The sequence below is a fragment of the Ascaphus truei genome, chromosome 4 (assembly GCF_040206685.1).
Source record: "Ascaphus truei isolate aAscTru1 chromosome 4, aAscTru1.hap1, whole genome shotgun sequence".
In the NCBI taxonomy this organism is placed as follows: domain Eukaryota; kingdom Metazoa; phylum Chordata; class Amphibia; order Anura; family Ascaphidae; genus Ascaphus; species Ascaphus truei.
The window spans coordinates 317,504,358-317,516,198 of NC_134486.1; positions in this window are offsets into that span (position 1 = coordinate 317,504,358).

The following is an 11,841-nucleotide window of genomic DNA, read 5'->3' on the forward strand; positions in this document are numbered from 1 at the left end:
TGTGACAGATATGAGGGAACGGTAGTGAAAAGGGGATATTACGGCCCTCAATTAGTGCGGGGTTTCTGCTCCACTCCACGGTTTGGAGATTTACCAAAGGGAATCCAGACCAGGACTTCTAGCTCTCCTTGCTTTCACAGGACTGGAGCAGCTGATTGAGCAGGGAGATGATTAAAAGGCTGCTCTGAACAGAGCAAGACAGAGCTGTTTTACTCCCAAGAGAAGTGTGTGCTGAAAAGCTGTGTGATGCTGAGGAAAAAGAAAAGACTTTTGTTTTGCTTGTTTGATTTACTCCTGTTATCTGCTGTAGCATTTGTATGGCAAAATAAACAGGCCAAAGCTTTTCACCTCTGTGTCAGAAGACTGTCTCCTCTACCTGGAAGGCTGTGTGAAAGTGTTGATACCTGGACAAAAGGTACAGAGCAAGAAGGTACTTTGTCACATATGGTGGAGAATGCGGGCATCACACTGACAAGCCTGTAAGATGCAAAAGGGAATAGAGGAAGTAGTCACAGCCCTGGTCCAATCCACATCTACACAACATGAAATCAACAACAAGCTGGCTGAGGGTTATGCCACACAGCAAGAAACCAACAGCAGGCTGGCTGAGGGTTATGCCATATAGCCAGAAACCAACAGCAAACTGGCTGAGGGTAATGCCACACAGCAGGAAAACATGGCAATATTGCAGAGACTGGTGCTGGCCCAGGCTGAGAAAGGGCTCTGAGGAGCCTGAAACGCGTAGGGTTGTTATGTATTAGTTTTTTGTTTGTTTCCTTATTTTCATTTTATGTAGTCTTAATTAAACTTTTTTAGCCCTCTACTTGGTGAGCTGATGGTGCAATTTTTGGGCTTTGGCGATTCTACCTTCCAATCTCTATCACATATGCTGTCGTTGCCGGATTGGAGTGACGCGCTGAGGATCTGAGGGTACGTGGGTGTTGGCGCTTACTACATTCTCCCCCATGAAATCACACGTCTACAAGGGAGAGGAAGATTTACCGGACAGACCGGATATGCTATGACGCACTTCCGGCATTCGGGAACTCCACGCCAGAGATGAGAGACCGTGCAGCGGATTTCAAGGACGGCTTCGTCTATGCTGCAAACAGGACTGCGTACTAGGAGTGCTACAGGAGGGATCCATAGAGGTACCGACATTGTCTCTCTATTTGCCAAGGATCTCAGGTAGCGGTTTCCATTGGAACTCCTTTTCCATAACACGTTGACTACAGTGTCCTCTCTATCTACCTTAACATTATTGTTACACCCACGTTTTTATTCCCCTCGTTGCTTACCTCAGTAGTCCAACCTAACATTATATTATTACCTATTTTTGGAACTCTCTGTTTAGAGCTGTGAGTAGCGTTACCACTGACCACTTGAAGCTCATCAACTGCTCAGAGAGGAGCAGCAAAATATCGCCCATGCCTTACATCAGGAGATCCGGGGCCTATCTGAGAGGCTTACCGGGGATGCCGCAGAAGCACATCCTAAGGTGGTTAGAGTGAGTAACTACCTGCAAAAGATGGTGGCTGCAGATGATGTAGAGGCCTACCTGATGGTGTTTGAGAGGACGGCTGAGAGAAAAAAGGCCTGTGGCTGAATGGGCAAGTCTGCTAGCACCATTCCTGTGTGGAGAGGCCCAGAAAGCATACTATGATCTGGAACCGGCTCAAGCCAGTGATTACAGCTAGCAGAAAAAGGAGATCCTGGCGCGCCTAGAAGTGACAATGGCTGTCCGTGCCCAGAGGTTTCACTCCTGCACCAACAACCTGGATAAAGCCACAAGATCACAGATGTTTGACTTAATACATCTTGCCAGAAAGTGGTTACAACCGGAAATCAACATATCCAGCCACATTGTGGAGCAACTAGTAATGGACCGATTTCTGAGAGGCTTACCTGTTGCCCTTCGTTGCTGGGTCAGTCAGAGTGATCCTCAAACAGCTGACCAGTTAGTCGCACAGGTTGAGTCACAGTGTGGCTCTGTAAATTGGCGAGTTGGTCTTGTACCAAAATTAGCCCATGACATGATGATTGGTAGAGATTTTCCCCATTTTCTAAATTTATGGCCAGCTGCTGAAAAACTTGCCACTAGTTCGTCAGATGAAGGTAGTGATGATTTCCCATTTGCTGACATTTTGGGAGACTAACTAGATAGCACAAATGAGTCTGGGAGTAAACAGCCATACCCTGTAAAAGCACTAGTGGGCAACAACCCAGAACAAAGTGGCGCCGGACCATCTAATAGTCCAGAACCAGACATTGACCTTATTGATTTAGAGGTCAGCCCAGGTAACTTTAAGAGTGCCCAGTGGTCTGATCCCACTTTGTCAGTAGCCTGAAATTCCATTTTAGTAAGGAATGGAACCCCTACTAATCCAGACAGACCCTTGTCTTATCCTTACTTTGAGGTGGATAACGATCTGTTGTATTGCCTTGTGGAAAAACAGTTTGTTAGAGTAAAACAGCTGTTAGTGCCAAAGCGTATCAGCGCACTGTGTTAAGCCTCGCGCATAGCCATGTACTAGGTGGTCACCTAGGGGTTGAAAAGACGAAAGAGCTCATTCTCAGGAGTTTTTATTGGCCAGGGGTGATGGCAGCAATAATAGATTATTGTTCATCGTGTCATGAATGTCAGCTCACTGCCCCTTTGCCAGCGTATCTTAGTCCGTTGGTACCCCTACCAATAATTGGAATCCCATTTGAACGCATTGCTATGGATTTTGTTGGCCCTTTAGTGAAGTCAGCCAGGGGGCATCAGTACATACTGGTGATATTAGACTATGTGACCCGGTATCCTGAGGCAATCCCTCTACGCACGGCCTCAGCAAAATCTATTGCTAAAGAGTTAATGATGATGTGCAGCTGGGTGGGGATTCCCAAGGAGATCCTATCAGATCAGGGTGCTCCATTCATGTCTCTGGTAACCAAGGAGTTGTGCAAACTTCTCCACATAAAGCAGTTAAAAACCTCTGTGTACCACCCACAAACTGATGGTTTGGTGGAGCGGTTCAATAAAACCGTAAAGGCAATGCTGCGGAAAGTAATTGATAAGGATGGAAAGAACTGGGATTTTCTGTTACCTTATTTAATGTTTGCTATTAGGGAAGTGCCCCAAGCATCTACTGGGTTTTCGCCATTTGAATTGTTGTATGGTAGACACCTTAGGGGGTTACTTGACATAGCCAAGGAGACATGGGAACATGAGACCACGCCCCATCGCAGTGTAATTGAGCACATAACCCAAATGCAGGAACGCATGGCAGCCATTATGCCTATAGTGCGGGAACATATGGAAAAGGCCCAACGTAACCAGCAGAATAGCTATAATAGGAATGCTAGGGTCCGTAGGTTTCAACCTGGAGACAGAGTCCTAGTGCCAATCCCCACAGTAGAAAATACATTTCTGGCAAAATGGCATGGGCCATATGAGGTTATTGAAAAAATGGGTGAGGTAAATTATAAAGTGAGACAGCCAGGCAGACGAAAGCCTGAACAAATATACCATGTGAACTTACTCAAGCCCTGGAAAGAAAGGGAGGTTCTAATCACTGTGGAAACCACTGCCTCCCCCGCAAGGGAAAACTCAGATCCAGAAGTGACCATATCAAAGGCCCTGTCTATACACCAGGCACGGGAAGCCAAAGAATTTGTTAAATTAAATAAAAGGGTATTCTCCGCAGTTCCAGGAAGGACTAGGGTTATTAGGCATGACATTATAACCAAACCAGGGAAAAGGGTAAATCTTAAGCCTTGTAGAATACCTGCAGCTCGTAGAGAGGCAATTAGAGCAGAGGTTAAGAAAATGCTAGAACTTAAATTGTTTGCAAATGGCCTTATAACCCTTCCCAGATTGATGGGCAGCAACAATTGCTTCTCTAAGATCATTGCTGATGTCTTTCCTCCTTGGCATTGTGTTAACACACATCTGAATGCTCAAGACCAGCAAACTGCTAAAACTTAGGTTTTTATAGAGGTGGTCACACTTGCTGATGATCAATTAATCAAGGGCATTTGATTAGCAGCACCTGTCTGCTACTTAGCATCTTAATTCCTATGGAATCAGTAAGGGTGTACTTAGTTTTTCACACATGGCTCCTCCATTTTGGCTTTATTTTTGTTAAATAAATCATGACACTGTGTAATATGTCATGTGTTGCGGTTCATCTGAGGTTGTATTTACCTAATTTTAAGACCTGCTAAGGAACAGATGATTGTTATCATGTCCTGATATGTAAAACCATAGAGTTCAAAGAGGGTGTGCTTTCTTTTTCACACCACTGTATATTATTTAATACTATAAGGTTTTAGGTTGAGCACGTTTGCTTAGTAACTCTTAATTGATTGTTGCTTAGCAATTTGGGGCTATTTATGGGCTCCTGTTCAACCTATGGACATCTCCCTGAAGAAATCACCCTGTTTGTGATGGAACGCATTTGGTTGTCTGTCCAGCCATTGTGGCACAAGATGGGCAAAGTTTTTTTGGTGGATTCTGATCCACCTAGGATCGGCTTGAAAGAAATCCATAATATGTGATCCGCAGATGAGGAGAAGGATGAGTATAAATAGAGGTGCAGTCTTAAGATAAAGTAAGGATTAGCTGTGGGTGAGGGTGTTGCTTCTGTTCTTGCTGCTGTAGTATACTATTATACTATTATATTATAGTTTAAAAGGCAAAACATAATTAATTTCATATTTTATGTATTTCTTTCAGTGAAGTGGGTTCATTACTGTGACTGATTGTAGCCAATTATTCATTGGAATATATATATATATATATATATATATATATATATATATATATATATATATATATATATATATATATATATATATATTTATTTAAGTTATGGTGAGTAAAAAAAGTGACAAAAACCCTCCACAGCAAAGCATATAGCGAATGGAAATATACTGTATGCTCATTTGCATGACATAGGCAGGTCTGCAACCCAGCCTTTCACCATTATCACCCAGCACACAGCACTTCCACTGCAGCAAGGGATTCTGGGAAATGACGTGCAAATGAGCACACAGTGCCACTTTTTGCTTCAAAAACCATTTTAAACATGGTTCCCTATAGGCTTAAGCTTGCTGCATGGTCACAGCTTTGAGCACAGCCAGGGTTAAGATGCATAGCCAGAAAACCCACCCACAGACAGCTGTTTCGACCTTAATGGGTTTCATCAGTGTGGGGTTGGTTAACTGGCTATGTAATGAAGCAATGAGGGGAACCATGTTTAAAATGGTTTTTGAAGCAAAAAGTGGTTTTGAAGCACTGTGTGCTCATTTGCATGTCATTTCCCAGAATCCCTTGCTGCAGTGGAAGTGCTGTGTGCTGGGTGATAATGGTGAAAGGCAGGGTTGCAGACCTGCCTAAGACATGCAAATGAGCATACAGTATATTTCCATTTGATTATATATATATATATATATATATATATATATATATATATATATATATATATATACATATATATATATATATATATATATATATATATATATATATATATATATATATATATATATATGAGAGAGAGAGAGAGAGCAAGCAGCAGTTATACTATTATTATTATAAGACCAAGTCTTTATATTTCTGTGAAAAACTAATCCCAAGGATAAGTCATAAGCTTGCAGTTTCAGAGCATTTGCAGGGTAATTCTGACAGTTTTTGTCAATGATAGTCTGGGATAACAAGATTTCCATTTATCCAGTGCTGTAGTTTTGTTTTGTTTCCTAGTAATGACTAATTATTTACTCATACTTTATTGGTGATCGACAAATGGTGCTGTTTTAACTCTCAGAAGTAAAATAATTAGATTAACGTGTCTAATTGGAGAAATGCCAGTTATAGTCTTTTGAATAAATATTTAGAAAGTAGACATAGAGGCGGCCATCATTTTGTTGGTGGTCACTGTGGTGGCAACGGTGGTGGAAGCATTGGTGTCAGTGGTGATAAATTTGATCAAGATAAATCAGTAAAAAGTGGTTCTGTTGGTACTGGTGGCGATCCAGCTACAAGTAGTACTCGAAGTCATCATCATAATAACAGTCAGAAGTATAAGCAGAAGGACATTAATGAGACTGTCAATGAATCGCATTCACAGCAATTTGACTGAAAAAGGCACTCTTCCCCTGTCCCCTCCATCTTTTGTCTAGTAGAGGACAATGAAATTCCAGATAAGAAGAGATATAAAAAGGGAACTCAAAGAGAGAGGTCAAGTCAGCTGGCTATGTTCCTATCCCTTGCTAGTACGTCTGAAACTAAGATGGATAATGTATGAAAGCATAATATTGAGAATGTTAATACAGTACAACTGTCAGTTGTATTGCGAAAAAAACAAGGCCCGCCACCACCTCCACTACCACTGACACCACACCACCACCACTGACACCAATGCCCATTTCTGCAGTGCCTGAGGCTGTTACTGCTACCAGTGCTAACAACATGCCTACTTTCATTTTAAAAAGGCTTATCCTTCTTGTCACGCTTAAAAAAAGCAGCTAGTGCCGAACAAGTTCTGACATTGATGTTACTAGACTCTGAAGAGCTGATAAAACAGTCAGATGTTGAAGGTTGAAGAGTCATCGACATCATACATTTAATCACAAGGACTTAATGACTTTGAGGAGCCGGAGAAAGGACTTGACGAATCATTGGCTCAAATATCACTTGTTATGAATGAGGATTCTGGTGATGAGGATGTTGCTGATGCTGTTAAAGACTGTGATTTAAATAGCATTGGTGCTGGTGGAGGTGCCCTGGTCAATGAAGATGAATATATATATATATATATATATATATATATATATATATATATATATATATATATATATATATATATATATATATATATATGATAATGTTTCTTATAAAAGTGATAATACTGTGATCGTTCATCCTGATTGTGAAAATTCAGATTCAATTACCTGAAAAGTGATCAATATAACCATTATTACTATTATTATTATTACTACTATTATTATTATTATTATTATTAAAAATAATAATAATACCTACCCTGCATATTAATTTTTTTTAAATAAACAGAAGCCATCATCTTCATCATCACATACACTGATGTTTTCATCAAACAGGGTCACGTTGCATACTGTAGTTACAGCTATGAGGGATTTTTAACGACAGATTACTCCGCCGGCAGTTTTAAAAAATTTTAATTTGCTACGGCGCATTCATTTGTCGTCCATTTTTTTTTTCTTAGCATACCATGACGGGTGAGAAATAAACGCAATCTGCAAACGGATTTATGTTGATCCCGCTGGGGAGGTTAATTCAAAGCCCTCAACAGTGCCGTATATAGGGATTTTAAATAATACGTACGGATTGAAGTTGCAAAAATCCATCGGAATGCAGAACGACTTGTGCCAGGAAAGCACAGGAAATTCAGAGGAACGGATTTTGAGAGTTCTGCCTATCCCTAGTCATGGCGTCATCCTGTCCGAAGCCGCATGGCAGGGTGCTGTAAAGCGATCAACTCACCAGAACTCCTTACCTTTGAGATCCGAGAGGAGGGGTTTATCCTTACTGACACTGCCTGGATTCACTCTCAGTTCCCTTTGAAGTCTTCACTAGCTTTTTCCTCCCCGGACCCGACGGTTGGTAACATTTCAACTTTATCTCTTAAAGCCAAATTATACCTTTCTCCTGTGAATGAGCAATTTTCTATATCTTTGTGAGATTAAAACTGTTAAAATATTATTCTATGCAGCACACAATTTTTATTTGTATATTTTAGACTTTAACCTTGCGGTTGGTAAATCAACAAAGAAGCTGCCCAAGACTCTTTGGGCCTTGTTCTAGTAGCTTTGGTAACCAACTCATCAAGGATTTTGAGCAGTTCTCGCAAAATTTGCAAGGTTGCTATTCAGAAAGCCTTGATGAGTTGGCAAACTGGTACGGGGACTGCATTTTCAGATGAGTTCTCACTCCTGGCCAAACTCACCGAGCGGGAGCTTAAAAAAGTCAAAATTGCGCCATTTCGAGAAAATAACACTATTCTATTAGCCTCGAGAATCTCATTGAGGCTCTGGAATAGCGTGTTTCTCAAAGAACTAATCTCGCCACCCCACGGGTGGCAGTATATGATCTGAGAGCATCGGTTTGAAGCCAGGAGTCTGATATGCATTAATACCAGCTTTGGAGAACCCCGGCTAATATCCAATGCAATAAAAATATATTTACAGGCAGCTTCATTACCTCAGCGGTTAACCGCTAAGGCAATGAAGGGGTTAACTACCAGTGCTCAGTTTATTGTGGGTATCGAGGGTGGGTGAAGGTGGTATTTGGCCCTTGGTGGGTGTTATGGACTTCCAGGGGGGTTGTGGGAGGAGTTAACCCCCTCATTACCTTAGTGGCTCCTACGTAACCCCTCCTGCTACCCACCGAGTAGGCATAAACATCCACTATGGGCCAAATACCACCTTCACCCACCCCCGCTACCCATAATAAACATTAGAACACAATACTAGCCAATACACCCATTCATTGCCAGTGTGGGTACCTATGCCCTCAATGGGAGCAAAAATAATCCCAATAGCCAGGCTGAAGGCCAACCTCATTTCCATCTTCCCCATCCATGTCCTCATTGGGCAGCAACAGTACAATAAAAATACAAACTAATGGCCCCAAACCCCTTAATCACCTTAGCGGTTAGTAACCCCCCTCCCCCGCTACTCACTGAGGTAGCCTAACCACCCTCCCCAGGGTAACTACCCCACCCTCTACCCATTGATTGGCACAGTTGTACATCATGCCCATATAATATGGGCATGATTAGCCACTATGTAAGTCAATAGACAACCTAAAAAAATCACTAAAAATAAACCAGAATAAAAAAAATTACCAAAAATAAACCAAGAATTAAACAAAGCAAACAACAAAAATAAGATAGAATTTAAAAAAGCAATCACACAAAATAAGAATAAAAAATACACAAGAATTAAACAAAACAATCAACAAAAATAGATATCAATGAAATAAAACAAGCCTTTGCCAAAAAATGCATTGCTTGTCACTGTATTGATGTATAGCCCTAAAGGGGCATAGATAAATACATTAATACCCCTTAATTACTATAGCGGTTACAAACCGCTAAGGTGATTAAGGGGTTAGGGGCAATTAATTTGTATTTTTTATTGGTGTGTTCCTGCTAACAGAGGACAAGGATGGGGAAGAAGACGAAGGCGGCCTTCATTCTAACAGGGGTAAGTCGACATTTTATTTACTTTATGCTGGCTAGATAATGTTTTATTTGGAATGGGCAAATTAGCTATTATCCAGATCTGGATAATAGTAATTTTGCCCATTACTATACTGTATGTGTTAGGGGAGTGTTGGAGTGTTGTTGGGGGTATAGGAGGTGGGTAGTAGGGTTGTTGTATTTTTTAATGTTTGTTGGGGGTAGAGGGTAGTTGTCCCAGGGCGGGGGGGGGTGTTTAGGCCTCTCGGATGGGTAGCGGGAATGGTTAACCCCTTTATTACCATAGCGGTTCCCACCGGTATGGTAGTGAAGGGGTTAACTCATTCTGAAACCTTCCCGTTGGGCCTAACCCCCCACCCTGGGGCAACTACCCCTTTCATCCACCCTCTCTGCCACCAATAAACAGGGTACTCTGGTTTAACCCCTTCATTGCCTTAGCGGGTAGTCGCTAAAGTAATGAAGCTGTTTTTATTTAAATTTGAATACAAGTGTGCAGGAGCAGGGTGTCTCCGTAGCTGAACCGCATAATTTCAGATCCGGGGACCCCCTGCTTCACGTGTTACAGACCCCGTTATGGGGTGTCGGCATCCCAATGCAATGTTTAAATCTACCGTGTCACATGACCGGGACATTTAAATGCATAGGAGATACCGGCACCTCATACCGGGTCCTGTAACTCCGGAAGCATACAGTGCTCCCACTGCAGCAAGTGATTATGGGAAATGACATGCAAATGAGCACACAGTGCCACCTTTTCATTCAAATCCATTTTGACATGGATCCCTATATGCATGTCAACCACTACTAAAACCATCATAAGCACAGACCTAATCTGCAGCTTTCCTCTGCATACTGTCCAGCCTGTCATCTTTCATCTAGGCTTAGCAGATCCAGGATAATAATCTTAACTATTTTAAGATCTTATGTTGCAACGTTCAACTGCAAAGTTAGAAAGTCATGTGAGGCCCAATAAACAGTTTCTGTAATTGCTTATATGATCCTGCTGGCTTCAAGGAGTACTGTAACATGGCTGACTTCTTCTCTTGCGATAGAAAATGCCCGGGCGCTACCACAGAAATATATGTGTGGGAAGAATAAACAGTTTTTTTCAGAACAAAACAACCTTATAGGGTATATAAGGTTCCCATCTACTTCAAATTCTCTTCCTGCGGCTCAAGACCCCAATAGGACCTATCCAGGATCCTTAATAGTACAAGAAAACAAGAAAAACAGGGGGAGTACAGGTTGAGGGATAATACAAATGCTAAAAACACTCTAATTAGATTCGAGGACATATAATCCTAGATCATTGAAAGTGATTGTGGTGAAGTGTGAAATAACATAAACACTTACATGGCCTTGTGTAAATGCTGTCACAGCAAGGTTTCTTTAGTTTACTTCTTTATCTTCTGTATCTTCCTGGTGCGATTCTTTCTTTTCCTTTGATCCAAATGATGGCCTCTTCAATCTTTCTATGAATATGGATTGCGGTGTTGCCCTCGAAGCAGAAATGGAGTGAAAAACAAAATGTGAGGGACAATTCAAATAGGGTATTATATGTCCTCGAATCTAATTAGAGTGTTTTTAGCATTCGTATTATCCCTCAACCTGTACTCCCCCTGTTTTTCTTGTTTTCCTGACTTCTTCTCTTATAGCGAAAATCCAAGCTGAAGACTTTTATTTGCATTTTTTAAACCATAGGCTTGAAGCAGGGGGTCTCCGGAGCTGAACCCCATTAATTTCAGCTCTACGTACCCCCTGCAACCGTAGTTTCTTACCCCCCATAGGGGCGGGGGTGGTAGCTGCTCTGCTCAGTTAGTAGGGTTCACGCAGTGGCGGACTTTCAAAGCTCCCGCACCCTGTAGGCCAATAGAAAGCTGTGATCATAAGGTTTGGCTTCCTATTGGCCCACATGACCGGGGGCTTTAAAATTTGCTGATACTCACATCCTTTTAGAGGTATGTATTTTGGGTAGCAGGGGGTCCCTGGACCTGAAATTTACAGGGTTCAGTTCTGGTGACCCCCTGCTTCAAACCTATGTTAAACAGTAATTTAAAAAAAGCATGACTTTAACTTTTTTCTAATTGAATCACCACAAAATCTATTTGCTTAAATGTCTCAGGAAAACCTGTAATCAGCTGGCAAACAAGAGCACATAAAAGAGTGAATAGCAAGGAAAGTAGGAAAAGAAAAGTAATGTGAAACATTCAATATGTTTTCCATCTTTGATCCTTGATCCAAGTTTCCTCATCCTCTTCCATGTGTGGGTTCAGGGAAATATTTGTCATTCCTCTCTGCTTTTCACTTCACTGGCATTTTCATCAGGGTAAATCAGTATTCAGGTTACATTACCATAACTTTTGATCACCTTCCAAAAAGTTCCCTTCCCCAGACAGTATAAATCCTACAGTATCATACAGTGTGTCTCAGGAAGAAGGAGTGCGATAATATTCATCTTCCTATTTTATAAAAAGAAATAGAAAGCACACAGCAGTGCTTTTTATTCTTTCTTTCTCTTTCTTTTATCCTTCTATGAAAAGTTTCCTGTGTTCCACCTCCCTCTAGTGGAAAACCATTGAGACAAAAATATAGTTATAAACTAAATCAGTAATCT